General features: G+C 34.1%; 1 pseudogene across 1 annotated transcript in view; it reads right to left on the bottom strand.

The window, feature by feature from the left end:
- LOC149533978 (MADS-box transcription factor 22-like) overlaps nt 1–2,644 on the bottom strand; it is a 165,641-nt pseudogene extending 162,997 nt beyond the window's left edge. Inside the window, exons 1-2 of the transcript XR_016357494.1 lie at nt 2,459–2,644; nt 1,671–1,868 (exon numbers count right to left, since the gene is read on the bottom strand). The product of XR_016357494.1 is annotated as an MADS-box transcription factor 22-like (transcript). The remainder of the gene's footprint in view (nt 1–1,670; nt 1,869–2,458) is intronic.
- Nucleotides 2,645–16,145: the final 13,501 nt, after the last annotated feature.

The raw sequence follows: 16,145 nt of genomic DNA, 5'->3' as shown, positions 1-16,145 counted from the left end.
AAAATAAAAAAAAAACCTAAATCAATTTTAAAATTCAAAAGTTTAGATACAAATCTAGAGGTCACAAGTAATTATTTTTCAAATAAATAGGAAAAGAAAAATAATAGTTAAAAGTAAAGATTTAAAATAGAGTCATATGTGAACAGATTAGATTATTAATAATTTTTAATTTAAATAACATAATATTTAATAAAATATTTTAAATAGATTAATAAATATTATTTATATAAATTCAATTTATCAAATATGAAAAATTAATCATTTTAAAAAATCCTATCAAAATTTTATTATTAAAAATTAATAAGAAAAAAAAAAGAAGAAGCAATGTCTCTAACAAATATATATTCTATTTACTAAATAAATTATTGAAACTAAAAAACAATATTTAAAGAAAAAATTAAACTAATATAAAAATATAAATTTAAATAATTAAAAAAATTAAATTTAAATTTAAATCAATTTTAAAAATAAATAAATAAAGATGTGGAGATCACAAGTGAATATTTTTCTAAAAATTAACAATAGTTAAAAGTGGAGATAACAACTAATAAATATCAAAACAAGAGTAAAAAATGGAGTTAGATAAAAATGATGGGTAAATAATTAACGGAAAGACGAATTACCAAAATGAAAACTTTTCTAGCCATCTTACAACTTTTCCTACCAACTACAACTTTTCCATCAAAAAATCAATTTTGGAAATGCTTTCTTCGCAAGAGCTTGAGGATGTTAGTTGGCAGCTGGCCACTGTTGTTAAGCAGATTCTTTTCTTCTCTTCCTCTTTTCAGTTCATTAGGTTCATGTATATTCCTCGTGAATGGAATAAAACTGCTGATTGTTTAGCCAAATGGGCTTCTAGTCATGATCCGAGTTGGAATATTAGGGATAGGGGGCAACTGTCCTTTGAGATAGTGCAAGAATTTGATGATCTTGTTGCTCAGGATCGAGCTCCTTGTTGAGCTCTCCTTGTTGTATTCCTTTCTGTCTTAATAAATTTTTACCCCTCTTTTTGCAAAAAAAAAATAATTTAGCTTTTTCTATATTCTTTACTTTATGTGAATTTCTTGACTTCATTATTTCTAGTATTACAAATATTTTCAACATAGTTCTATATGAATAGGCAATTTGTTAACCTTTTGTTGTTTTAATAATTCAAATGTCTCAAAAATAAAAATCTAAAAAAAATATTTTTTTCTTTCTAGATTTCTTTATTTTGTAAATGTTTATATTAAGAGTTCTATAATTTAAAAAATATCAAATTTTTAGATCAATACAAACTAAAATATTGATCAATCTTTATGAAAACTGATTTTTATTTTAAAATAAATTGTAAAATATAAACAATAACTCTTTTTATAAAATACATTGTCATTTTATAATTATACTTTTATATGAAAAATTATTTTGAAACAATTTAAAATCGAGATCTTCATGCTCAAAGAGTGCAACTTTTAAAAAAATATTTTCAAAAAAAATAAATTTATAATTATTAATACATAAATTTTAATATAAATAAAAATAGAATCACTTAAAGTAAATATAGTAAGATAAGTAAATATAGTAAAATAAATTTAAGTATTCGCTGTTCCTATCAACTTTCCGAAACTAGATCCTCTAAAAACTCTAGATTTTTTCCTAAATAAATAAAATCAGGGACGAGAAAATGGTACCTGGTATTGGAGTACTCGAAGAGCTGCCCTGATGCAGAAAAAACGATGAGCGCTATCTCCGCGTCGCAGAGAATAGAGAGCTCCTTCGCCTTTTTTATCAACCCCTTCCTCCGCTTCGAGAAACTTACATGCCTCGCTGCGGCTTTCTCTATTTTCTTTAGTTCTATTCTTTCTCTGCCCATTGTAAACCTCAAATACCTGCAAAAGGATTTTTCAAATTATACAAATATTTGCAAAACAACGACTTAAATGCTTTGTTTGTGAAGTGTTTCTGTGAAATTACAACAAATATTTGCAAAGATTTTTAGAAATTATACAATTTCAAATAACTTTTAAAATTATGCTAATATTTTTCAATGAAATTCTTGAATTACACAAATATTTGCAAAGAGCTTTTGAAATTACGAATATATTTACAGAGAGCTTTAGAAATCGCACAAATATTTGCAAAACAAGCAGAATATAACGATTCCCTTGCTGAAATTCAGGAAAATCAAGAAAATGTTGATACCGGCGACTGAGCCGAGGTCTGCCTATGACCTCAAACCTCTCAAATGCAGCCTTACGTATTCAATCAAAATTATACAATTATCAAAATGAGCTATTTTCGGCATCTTCTTGAGATCTTTTACAATTATACCAATAGTTTCGAAGATCTTTTGAAGTTATACAAATATTTTCGAAGAACATTTAAAATACCCAAATATTTGCAGAAATTACACAAATATTTGAAGAGAGCTTTCAAAATCGTACAATTATTTGCGAAACAAGCTGAGCTTAGCGATTACCTTGCAAAAATACAGGCGCTCTCGCAATGACCTCAAACCTTTCAAATGCAGCCTTACGTATTCAAGCAAAGATAAGATAAGATGCTATTTTCGGTAGCTTACTGTCTCTTTCGCAGGGTAGAATCCGAAAAATAGAATTCCGGATTTGCCTGAAATTGCTGCAATTTTCTTTCGGAAATGTTGTGCGGCAAGATGGCCCATGGCCCCTGGCCAGATGAAAAGCCATTTTGAGCTCTGCAAATACAGAATCGAGAGCAAGTCGTCCGGATCGAATCTTCACCATCCACGTTTGGCATTGTACAGTTTCCATTAATGGACGAGAAGAGAATATGCAGGGGAGGCTGTATCTGTTAAGTGTTGTTGCCGGTGTACCCTAAAAGTCAAGTTGATAGAACTTTCACTAACGGCTGTGTTATCTCTCTCTCACCAGTCACAGTCAGTCATTGTTCCATCACATTCGAAGCGGCTGTATGCAATGAATCTGAGCGCTTCGAGTGACCACAAAATATGTATTGCTTCAAGTGGTCCCAGGAACTTATTACGTGTTTAACAGATGTCGGCAGGGGCTACTTTCCAAAAAAAAGATCAAAAGATAATTATTGCTATTTACCTTTTTGGGTTTGTGAAATACAAGTGTACGGATGCCTGAAATTTGATAATATATGGAAATTGTTTTTATTTATCATGAGAAGAATATAAAATTAAAAAATTATTATTAAGCCAATAGGTAAAGTTCTGTATTCTAAATTAATATTAACTAGCATACCTAAAAATTTAATTAATTTTTTTTGTAAAATAATCTGAGAGGTATGTAATTTCAAAACAATTAATATAAATTTAGTAAATATTGTACTCAAATGAACACAAAAATTTCATGAATAAACTATCGTATTTATTTTTATATATACTATGTCTTGATATTAATATATAAGAGTTTTATGAGATTGGAAAATTCAGCAAATCAAATTTAGACAACGATTTATGTCACCATGTACAGATTTTAAGAAAACCATATTACATAAAAATCATATCATAGTAATAAAAAAATGCATATTTCTATTTTGTTTTTCTGACATGTACATGAATGTCAAATTTTTTTCAAAATGAAAAATGTTTACATTGAAGATTGCTGCTACTGTAGAAAGCCTCTTGACTTAATAAATAAATAGTGTAAGTTTTCAAAAAAGTAATAAAGTATTGATAAGTAGGAGATGATTTCCACAGCCAGTCAAATTGTGATGTGAATATCAGGATTTAACTGTGTGATTTTTGAGTCAAACTCGATGACCCATGTTTCATGACTCAAAAATCACACAGTTAAATCCTGATATTCACATCACAATTTGACTGGCTGTGGAAATCATCTCCTACTTATCAATTGATGAGCTTAAGGGGCTTTCTAATAAATGGTTCATAAGCCACAACACTTGGTGAAGGTTTTGCAAGTGGGGTTACAAGCTTTGGGTTTAACTATGGAGGAAACTCTGTAGTTAAGCGCGCTTAGGCTGGAGTAGTACTGGGATGGGTGACCTCCCGAGAAGTCTTGGTGCTTCACCCCTATGAGCATCACCTAGATCCAATGAGTGTTAAGTGTTCCATTTATTCTCATAATAAAGTATTTACAAAATGATTTTTATAAAAAAATAATATTAAATTTAAAAACAATTATTAATTTTATAGAAAGAGGGAGTAAAGAAAGAGAAATTTGCAAGTGTACTATCATATAATTTGGTTGGTTCACAATAAATTTCTATGGGTGTTAAGTGGCAACCTAGGAACTTAAAGGATCCAGTGTGTAGTTAATTGGTGGGATGGGCAATTAGGTGGTAAAATTGTAAAATTTGTTGAAGATACTACTAACAATAGAATAGAATTGGAGGCTTTAGTGGAAGTGTGAAACAACTTCTATTGTTTTTGAAGTATTAGATACCAGCCAAAAAAGAACGGGGGGTTGACCCCAAGTAACAAATAGGCTAAACAATCAGCTAGAGGTAACCTCCCAATTGTCCATCCTATGCCATTTTTAAACTTCAAAAAAAAAAAAAAGTCCACAACATGATTAATAGTACTATCATACCTTAGACTAATATCCATAAAAGACTATAAGATGTACCAGCAACTACTATACAAAATGGTGCTCTTAATCAACATAATCTTAAAAGCTAAGACTCCATGGGGTATCAAGTTCAAAGTACTATGCATAAAAAAACTAGACATACAAAACACCAAAACCAGGGTTAATTGCTCTCTTCTTGCCCTTGCTTAAAGTCCGTTTCCTCAACAACATCCCTAACCGCATCCTCCCCCTCACCCTTAACCAGTTTGTCTAAGATGGTCTTTAGCCCGTCCTTCGCCAAAAAGCCATAGATGGATTGGATGGTCTCAATAGCTTTGCCTAGATCCTTCTCCTCCTTCTTAGCTTACATGAAGTATAAGGTTGTGGTTGTGGAGTGCATGACCTTGGAGGAAAACTCCACCAACATTTCAAATCATTGGAAGATGCCGATTTGATTATCAACTAGGTCCTTTATAGAATGTTTCAAGCTTTCCATTTTGGCCTTACTATGGTTGTGCTTCCCTTTCTTCTTAGTGTCTTTGTTGAGTTCTTTCCTAGGGGAAGTGATGTCTTCCCCCTACTTCTAGCTGGAGTAGCCTCTAGGGTGTCAAAGATATGGGAAGGGCTGAGAGGGCTGGGGGAAAATTGAGGTAATTTCTTCTTTCTTGCAGCTTTGACATCACCGTCAGAAGACTCAAATGTAGAATCTCTTCTTTTTTTTTTTGGGGGGGGGGGGGGGGGGGGGAGGGGGGGGGGACTTGAATTTATCTAACTAGAGGCTCTTATTGGCTCTCTTGGTGCTCTGTGTCCCCTTCTTAGTATCTAAACCCCTCTTAGGATCTGAGTCCAACTCGATGAGGCTAATTTCGGCTTTTGGGTCCATTTTGACTTTCAGGCCATGGGTTTTCTTAACTTCTTATGGCTAGGCCTGGGTCCAAGGTCCAAGGAGAATTTGGGGTTCATCGAGGCCAAAGAGTTAACCAAAAAAGGTGGGATTTGGGCTAGGTGTTGGATATACAACTTGTTCATAAGCCCCTGGTGGATAAGGTAGAAACTTTTACCCTCCACATGTTTCCTCCTAGCCTTAAAAATATAACCTTCCAACGAATGCATAGTAGATGGTGTCCCAAGGCTTAGGGAGGGATTCTCGTGAAAATCTCTTTGCACATTCGTGATGGTTCATCCTTGAGTTTGAAAAATTTCCACAAACTGGGCTCCTCATTAACCTTAGCATGCCTTCGCCATTTCTTTCCTTCCATAGTGAAATCTCTAGTCCTCGCAATGGTTTCCTCAAATATTTTGAATTCCATACCATTGATAGTCACCTTTCTATCCTTCCAAGTTTGGAAGAAATGTATCAAGACAATCTCATCATGCTTCTCCATTCCCTCCATATACAATAAGAGGTCGCCTTCCTACAAGTAGACCATCACTACCTCACTGCTACAGATGCCAGGTTCTCCACACAGATCGGTTCTATGTGATCACGAACACCCATGTCTTCACCCAAGTTGACAACCAAATCTATAGATGACATAGCCTCTTTGCAAGTATGAAATATAAAATGAGAAGCCTGAATGATAAAAATGAAAAGGCATTGCATAGTCATTATAATTCTACAAAGTTTCCCAAAAGACAAAAATCCATCCTTTATGGCATGTGTGAGTGGTGTTTTTCCCTTCATAAATGACTGATGCCTATTGTAGTTAGTGCAGGAATACAATAAGTTGTCATTATGACTATTAGTAGGCCATTTTCTATATCTTGCCAAATCCCCCCTCTATGTCCTTTTACAACAGTAATCAATATTCACAACAACTAAAACATTAATGCATATCCTCATGCTATCTTTTCAAACAAGCCCTTTATGGATCATCTTGTCCTCACGCCCTCGTGGAAAAAAGATAGCTTGCCACCTATTTTGATTCATCATATGAAATTTTTGAAAGTATGCTCCCTTTCCATCACCACTTGCATTGATGATCCAAAAATATTCTAACGTCCCCCCATTCCATCAAGTCCCTAACACCATGGCCAAATTTGGCTAGCTCATCTACCATGCCATTCCCTTCCCGCTATATGTGCACCACTTGGATGTCATGGTAATCTTCCAACAACCTTCAAATTTCCTCTATTATGAGTTTAATCAACCAGTTACTCCGTCCTTCTCCCTTAGCAACCTTAATGATAAGCATAAAATCCACCTCGATGGCAAGCTTATCGATCCCCCAAGCTCTCGCAATCCTCAACCCCACAAGAGCGCCATAGCTTCCACTTCATTGTTGGAGCCTCCTCCATAGTTACCAGCAAAGGTGACCACCATATTTCTCGTACTATTATGAAGGACACCTCTTGTTGCAGTATTGCCCATCATGGCCAAACTATCAAATTTTAGTTTGAACCAAGATGGAGGAGGAGGGAGCCATATCATTTTCTTCATAGCTAGGACTTTAGGATTGTCAAATTGTGCCATGATTGATTCAACATTCCATGTCAAAGCCCATTTCATGTCTAGACCGCCCATGAGGATTTGAGGGAGGGGACGAGGTTTCCAACAATAGATCCCGCTACATTCTTTTATGAGACTAATAAGCTGCTAGGCCACCCCCACATTGGTATTGGCTTGTTCCTTAAAGATCCTATCGTTCCTTTCCTTCCAGATATGCCAAGTAACATATGGGGGGATAATCGACCATAAGTTTATGAGATAAGGATGCACTGTCAGCCTGTTCCAATGAATAAAGTATTTCAATTCATTCTCCATACACCATTGGACCTCCCATAGGGGAAGAACTTCCGTCCACCCAACTATGGCAAAGGGGTAGTGGATAAGTAGGCGTGGAATAGATTTTGCATCTTAAAGAAATAAAATACAATAGTTAGTGTGTTGGCACTCTCTACACTATAGGTTATCAATGGTGAGGATTGATCCATGCAAAGTTTCCCACCAGAAAAAAGTTATCTTTGGTAGGATCCAAGGGTGCTAGGCTTTTTTCCAATCAGCTTGGGAAACCATCTCCCCATGGAGCATAAATAAGTAGACTTAACTATAAACTCTCTCAAGGGTGTGAGTTTCCACACCAAGGATTCCTCAACCAGATCGAGGGTGATCCTGTAGGTATGAAGAAGGTCATGTAGCTCCCAAGTAATTGCCAAATCAACATGCTCAAGGTTTTGGACAGTGACCCATTGTCTTTCAAGGGTGATGAAATTCTGAATTCGAGGGCCATACAATTTGGTGCACTTCTCCCATAAAGGTAGGAACTTATGGTGCATGAGAGGACTATCATGAATCCATTGATCCTCCCAGAAATCAATAGAATTACCATTCCCTATAAACCAATGGCACCCATTTTTTAGAATCTTTCTAGTATTAACCATATTGTTCCAGATCTTGGAGCCCTTGGGGAGATCACACGCCCAAGGGAATTGGTGAGGAGACAATCCCTCGAGGTATTTAGCATCAATTATGTTGCACTAGTTGCCTTAGAGCTCACCAAATTTCAACCAATTTTGGTTAACAGGGCCTTGTTCAAGTTTTGTGTTCCTTTCAAATTTAGACCACCAAGAGCTTTTGGTTCATAAACTTTCTCCCAGTTAAGCAAATTCATTCTTTACTTCTCTTTAGTTCTAGAACATGAGAAGTTCTGCTGGATTTTATCAATAATGTCTCTGAACCTGCCCAAGATTTTGAAAATGGATAGGAAATACACTGGGATGCCTTGCAGACAGGCAAAGAGAAGCTGGATTTTCCCAACATTACTCAAGATTTTCCCTTTCTAGCCTACTAGCCTTTTTTGAAAGCGTTCAACCAGGCCTTTCCAAAACTAGTTGGGAACTTCCTTAATTATGAGTGGTAGGCCAAAATAAGTATTCGAGAGGAATGCCTCCTAGAAGCCAAGAATACTTGTCAACTTATCTCTCAAGCTGGAAATGGTGTTGAAGAAAAAAACTATTCTTTTCTAGATAATTTATGCATTGACCAAAGACCAACACATATTGATTCAGAGTTACTTTCCATTCTTTGGCTTCATGGATGGAGGAGATGCCAAATAAGAAGGTGTCATCCATAAACTGATGTATGATTTGTGGGGTCACTGAAAGGGTAGTTTAATGCCCTTGATTCTGTCAGAGTTAGTCAAAGACACTAAATTTCTTCTTAGCACTTTCACTACAATAATAAAAAGGAAGGGAGATAGGGAGTCACCTTAGAAAATACCTTAGTAAGATGATAAAAAATTTCCAAGAGCTCCATTAGTGATCATCGAGAAAGTAACAGAGGTAATAGCATTTTGTATAATACTTTTAACCTTCTCATTAAAGCCAAGTTTGGGAAGAACAAAAAAGAGGTATTCACACTTGACCTTATCATAAGCTTTGGAGATATCTAGTTTAAGAGCCGTACCTGGGTTCTTAGACCTTTCTATAGAGTGTATCACCTCATTGGTGGTTATAACCACATCAAGAATCTACCTCCCAAACATGAAGCCACTCTAAAAGGGGCCAATGAATTTTTCCAAGAGAGGCTTGATGTGTTTCACCATAACCTTAGCAAGAACCTTGTAAATTGTATTACAAAGGCTAATGGGTTTGAAGTCTTCTAGTCTCCAAGGGTCCTCTGTCTTAGGAATGAGAACAATGAAGGTCTGGTTTAGTGACTATCCCATTATGACAAAGTCACGAGTAGCATGGATAACATCATACTTAACAATGTCCAAAAATTCCTAGAAGAAAGTGGGAGGAAACCCATTTGGACTAGGAGCTTTATATTGTTCCGTACTAAAAACAACCTTTCTAACTCCCTCTTCTTCGACCTTGCATGTCATCTTTTCATTCATTTGACTATCAATCACTGATTGAAATGACCTCATAATATCATTTTGTATGTTGTAGTTAACCCGGGCCATTGGGGGGTTTTACATTTCTTGGAAATAGGAATTGACTTTATCCTCTATCTATTCCATTTTAGTGACCTTGTGGTCATTATCATCCATCAAGCTATTCATAGTGTTTCTCTTTTTTCATCTCGAGGTGAATCTGTAAAAAAAATTGTATTTTTGTCTCCCTCCTTCAACCATTGTATCCTAGATCTTTGTTTCCAGAAAACTTCCTCCCTATTTAGAAGGGTTCTCCATTCATTTCTACACTTTCTCTCCTTCTTCTGCTGCTTAATTTGCATGTTGTTTTGCACAAGTTGCATCTATAGGGCTTCCAATTTTTTCTCTGTAATCTTCTTTTCCTTGGATAAAGTCTCAAATGAGGAATTACTCCAATCTTTCACCTCCTTTCTGATTCTATCAAGCTTTCTAGCAACACGAAGCATGGCACTGCTTTTTATCAAATCCTTCCACCATTATGCAATATAGTCCCTGAATTCAATGTGTGAGTGCCACATGATCTCATACCTAGAAGGCCTTTGCCTAGTAGCCTTTTGATTCCAAGAGAGAAGTATCATTGAATGATCCAAGATAGTCCTTGGTAAAACCTTTAGGGAGATGTGTTGGAGAATGTCCCATCCTGAAGAGATTAGAGGCTTGTCAAGCCTAACTTGAATCAAAATTTTCCCCATTCTATTATTAGAGCAAGAAAAAGTAGTGCCTTGTAGTTCAATATCAATTGGATTGTTTCTTCTCAAAAAATCCTCCAATCTCCCTAATTTCTTAGAATAGTACAATGGGGTGTTGAAGTCTCCCATACACAAAAATTTCCCATGTCTCATAGAATCTGCCATAGTAGTAACCTCATTATAGATAGCAAGCCCACCATTGTGAGTATTAGGGGCATAAAAATTGAAAGTAGTCCAGTTGCCAGAGTGGGTGGTGAATTTTGTGACAAAAAAAATGGGTGCTGACAGAAATATCCACATCCACAACCCTATCAGGATTCCACATTGCAGCAATACCACCAAAAGCTCCATTAGTTTCATTATAGGTATATTTAGCACTTGGCAAAATATAATTCACCACTTGTGAGAAAACATGCGCATTCATTTTAACTTCTTGTAGAAGAATCATATTAGTGTTAAGTTCAATGATTTTCTATTTTATTTTGTACTACTTCCTAGGGCTATTCAACCCTCTCACATTCCAAGATATGATCTTCATCTTTTGTGGTTCTAGGTTTCCTTTAGGGTTTTGTGTTTCCCTTATGCAATATCCTTTTCTGTTTCCTTTTGATGGATGTTCATGGCTAAAGGTCTCCCTATCCTCGTAGTTGATCCAACATCTACCCTATTACCCCCTAATCTTCCTCTTCGGGACCTTCCATTGAACATTGCTTATGAGATCAAGGCTTGGGCCCTCTGAAGTAGGAGAAAAGACTTCCACAATACCATGAATAGAGACTACAAGGCTTCCATTATCAAGATATGGGCCCATCCCCAAGTTAGTAGGTAGGCTATAGTAGCTCTCTACCCCCTTAGAAATCCTTTCTTTATCCAACATACCATCACTCAGATGCGGTTCCAGGTTCAACATGTCGACAATTTCCCCCTCTTCTTGAACAAAAACATTCAATAAAGCATTCATCTCCTCACCTTGCACAATAGGGTTCTTGTGATCTTTCCCAACCAAGGGATTGGAGTCTATTGAGGCTCCTCCATGTAAGTGTTGATGGAACCACTTGGGTTAGTGTTTTCTTGGGTTGTCGGTACAATAGCTCTTTCAGCTATTTTTGAGCTCTTAGCCACCTCCACACCTAGGGAAGATACCTTGTTCTTGAGTTTCTCATTCTTTGGGCACTCGAGGGTAAGTGCAATAAGTTGGGTCTCACTTTTGGCCAAAAAGTGGAAGTGTTTTTACTATTTTTGAAAAAAATTGTCAATTGATGTCAAAATTTGAGGCATTTAGAGAATGAAATAAAAAAACTTCAAAAATAAATTTTTTAGTGTTCAGAATCTAGTTTTTGAATATGTAATTTATTTGTGTACCCATATGATAGATTTTTTTTTAGTCTTGAAAAACCACTTTTTCAAAATGCCTGTTTTAGGACCATACCACGCTTGTGTACGGACACCAAAATTTGACACAAATAAATGAATTTTTGTAAATCATTTTAAAGGGTGTTATTTGATACACCTAAGATTGATGACAATATTTTTCCTTAATTTTTTGTTCAATAATTTTTTTATTATTAATTATTAAGTGGCTATAAAGGAAAATTTTAAAACCGCTCGTGTACGGACACCATAATTTGATCAAAAATTTACTTTTTTCAATTTTTTTTAACCTCAAAAGAATTGTATGTAGATTGATGACATATAAATTACTTTAAGAAAAATTATTTTAAAAAAAAGTTACTAAAGTTTTAGTGAATGTCACTTTTTAACGTTTAAGAGATAGTTTTGATTAATAAATAATAGAAAAATAGCAAATAAACTGATAATACTATAAAATTTACATTTTTGAAATTAAAATAGTAAGACCTATAATGGGTTTTTGTTTCATCAAAAAATTCAGTAGGGACGATCCTATAAAAATTACAACAATCTCTGAAATTGTCAATTAAATGCCTTAGAAAAAAAATGGTTCACAAAGGCATGGCTTGGTGGGACCAAGCCTATGCCATGGCTTTCCCCAAGGCAAAAATTGTTACAAAATACGTGGCAATTCCAAATTCCTACCCAACTTTCACAAATCCGGTACTCGATTTGTAACTCCAAAATCGGGTAACCAATTCCTATTAACCGTTGTTTGATTTTTTATAAAACAGGTACCCGATTACTTAAAAATTGGGTACCTAATTCTTTAAAAATATGGTACCTAATTTTTAAGCAATCGGGTACCCGTTTCTAATGTACCCGTTGGGCCCCAAAAGCTACCCCACAGGCCAACTTTCAATGATTAAAATGATTGAATAACAGTTTCGGATCTGCAGCAGTGACTTCGGTCACACATATTCCATTTTCTTGTCCTCTTCTGCAATTTACAAGTGATTAATTCAAATTCAAAACATGTGCAAACATGGGATCAAAATAATGAAGAAAGAAGAAAATGAAAGTTTTGAAAGATGACGAGATCGCAACAAATAAAGAGAATGAAGCACAACGTCAACGAGAGAGAAGACAAAGAATTAAAAACTTGAACAATGTTTCAAAAGAGAAAGACATTGAGGATACCATGATGGATGAAGAGGCTGAAGAAGAGAACCCAATGCAAGAAAATTCATGTGCACATTTTAATCAAACATTCAATACAGGTGTGTCTCCAAACCCTCAAATTGTTTCTCGTGATGAAATAGGTGTTTTTTTAGAAGCAAGTTACAATTTAAACGATTTACATTTTCTTCATGAGAATAATTTTTCAACACAAAAAACTTCAATTGAAATGCATGCTCTGAAAGAAATACAAAGAAAATTTGAAAATGAAATTGAAATCCCAAATACCAGTGAAAACAAAGTATCAGTTGAAAATAAAAATTGCATGAATGTAGACATAGAAACACCAACTACTAAACAAACATGTTAGAATGATAGTAAAGTGTTTGAACATAATTTTTATTTTCCTAATGATGTGTTAGATAATCTTGAGGGATTGGTTTCATGGAGATAAATTAGAACACATGCAAATAGATTATATAGACATTTTTTTTATAATAAGAAATTTGGGTTTCAATGTCAGTTAATGTTGAAACTAATTAAAATTTCTAAAATGTGAAAAGTAATGAGAAGGTTAGGAATGTATGCAAAATCAAAAATAAAAATGAGTCTTTAAAAAAAGTTGTATCCACTATTGCTAGTGCCTTTGATGTTATTGGAAAGAGAAGTCGCTCTAAAGATAAGAATGTGGCATGACGAGCAATAACAACAACTTTAGTTAACAAATCAACAACTGACAAAAGATTGATTAGCAACATAAATGGATATCTTAATGTCAATCGTAGGACTTTAGAAAGAGTTGTAAGGAGAAGGGTTAACTTTGAACATGATCCAGCAAATATTTTGTGGACTTCTAGTGGTAGATTCCCGAGATGTGATATGAAACTTACTAGTGAAGTCAAAAGTTTGGTTGAAATTTTTTGGCATGATAATACAAGAGTATCACCTAATTCAAGAGATGTTCGTAAATTGAGAGTTGGGTCAAAAATACGTGATCCACATCCTAAACACCTTTTGGACATGACTCAAACTGAATTGCTTAAAAAAAATTAGATAGTAAGGTATTAACTATTGCTATTAGTTAGAGATCTTTTGAAAAGTGTAAACCATGGTATGTAAGGATTAACAAGGAAAGAATCACATGTTGTTGTAAAACCAATGTTTAATTTTGTTAGCATTATGATATATTTCGATCTATATGTGGTACCATGGATGGTAAAGAAATGTTGCAAGGATGTGGTATAAAAATACCACCTCAAACTATAAAGGATTTCATATCAGATTTGTTTTGTAAGCCACCTAATGATCAATACTTTCTTTCCAATGCATGTCTTTCTGGTACATGTGATATGCGTGACAATCTTTCTTTGTTAGGTGAATATTTGCATGAAAATGCTTTGACTACTTTTGGACAAGAAATAGTTGATGGAAAAAGATTCAAAGCTATTGAATATCTATTGAAGGATGAGAAGACTAGAAGAAGGTGTGATCTAGTTACAGATAAAGTTAGTTGTCATGCATTTATGGATGAGTTTAAGAGTGTAATCATACCAAAATATATTAAACACTCTCAATATGATAGATGGATTGATGAAATTTTTTGCATATGTAAGAATACATTTCCAATTGGTACTATACTTTCAGTTGTTGACTTTGTAGAGAACTACACACTTGCACCGCAAGATGAGATACAACCATAATATTACAATTTAGTGCAAGTAATAATTTATGTTCATATAGTTTATAGGCATGCACCTAATAGTACAAAGGAGGATCAAAAAATATTGAGAGAGTACCATTTCTATATGAGTGATAATAAATTTCATTCATATGAGTTTGTCCAACATTGTTTCAAGGTCTTTTATGATAATTTAAAAGAGAGACAAATTCAAATGACACAACATTGGATATGGTTAGATAATTGTACAGGACAATTCAAGAATGCTAAAATGTTCTATTGGTTGAGTAGGACACATAGGCAAACTAATATCCAACATGTGTGGAGTTTTTTTGAGGCTGGACATGTGTGAAGAGAGCCCTTGGTAGAGAGCAATTAAAATTTGATGAAAAAGCCAAATTCAAAAATGCACATGAGATTGTGGAATGGTGTAAGAAATATTTATACATAGGATCAAGTGAGAACTCTACAATCAAACATTTTTTCTACCTAGTTGAAGAGAAGAATATCCTTTCAAGATATGATTGTGATACAATTAGTGGGTCAGCTAAATGGCATTCATTTACGAGTTTAGATTCTAACACTTGGACTATATGGACTAGAGAACTTGTTTGTTTTTGTTAGTTTTGTATTGAAGGTGAATGGGAAGAATGTGAGAAAATAGAATGGTTTGAAGATTGACAACAAAAATCATTAGCACCTACTGACACACATTTTTAAGATGATACAGTAAATGAAGGCCAAAATGTTACTTTTTCATTAGAAGACTATGGTCATATTTCAGACCTCATACAACCTGGTATGCACAATTTAATTAGATTTTGTTGTGATCTCATGCTTCAATTTATATAATTTGCATATGTACACTCATGTGATTAAAGTGTTTATGTACTTTATCTTATCTTGTAGGACATGTTTATGATGTTATTGTGCCTAGTGATAATGATGAACAGATTGAGTATTGGCTAGCTAGATGTGTGGAACCTAAGAAAAAATTGACATGTCATCAAGTAGACGATGATGGTTTTGAGTATCCAGTTGGGTCTATCATTGTAGCTGGCACCTGGCTACGTAGATACCTAACAAGAAGAAATGGTTTGCCAGCACTTGAAGACTACCAAATGGAAAAGAAGGTTTTACACTATTCTCATTTGGTTGTGGCAACAAATATCAAATTAGAAATATATAAAGGGAGACCTGCCAATAAGGTATTATGGACAATTTCAATGGATGAGCATGAGACAATCATAGATGCATTGCAAAAGAGAGAGGATGTAGATGGTATAGTGGGATGACTACATTTAAATCAAACACATGTAAGTTTTTTCTTTATTGTATTATTTTTATATATATGTACTATGCATAATTTAATTACATGTATGTTTGTGTTGTCAATACCAATTTAGAGAACTTATATATACCTCTTATTCAAGTGTCAATTACAATTTATGCAAATTTAGATGTTAAAGTGGATCGAACATCAACATCTTATGCAATTTCACATAGTAAGTACATACAAATTACACATATATTTACATATTTCAGATACTTCATATTAATTTATGTGTTTATTAACATGTGTTTTTGTTTTACAATTTTATTTTATAGGACCTCATTTGAAGAGATGTGTTGAACCAATTTTATATTTTGAGTTCACTTCTATAAATATATCATTGACATTGTCTAACATATATTGTGAAATGTGTTGTACAAACTAATTTAAAAATGAGAGTTTACTTCTATTTGAAAGTTAAAGGTATGCACTTGATAAATTATAAATTAATTGTCAATTTAAGTAATGACCTCCTATTTTGTTCCATTACTTTTACATTCAAGCATGTTTAAACTAATTATTGTT

This window comes from Cupressus sempervirens, chromosome 10 (genome assembly GCF_028749045.1).
Source record: "Cupressus sempervirens isolate cs-2001-9-10 chromosome 10, ASM2874904v1, whole genome shotgun sequence".
Classification (NCBI taxonomy): domain Eukaryota; kingdom Viridiplantae; phylum Streptophyta; class Pinopsida; order Cupressales; family Cupressaceae; genus Cupressus; species Cupressus sempervirens.
This window is presented reverse-complemented; position numbering and strand designations above follow the sequence as displayed.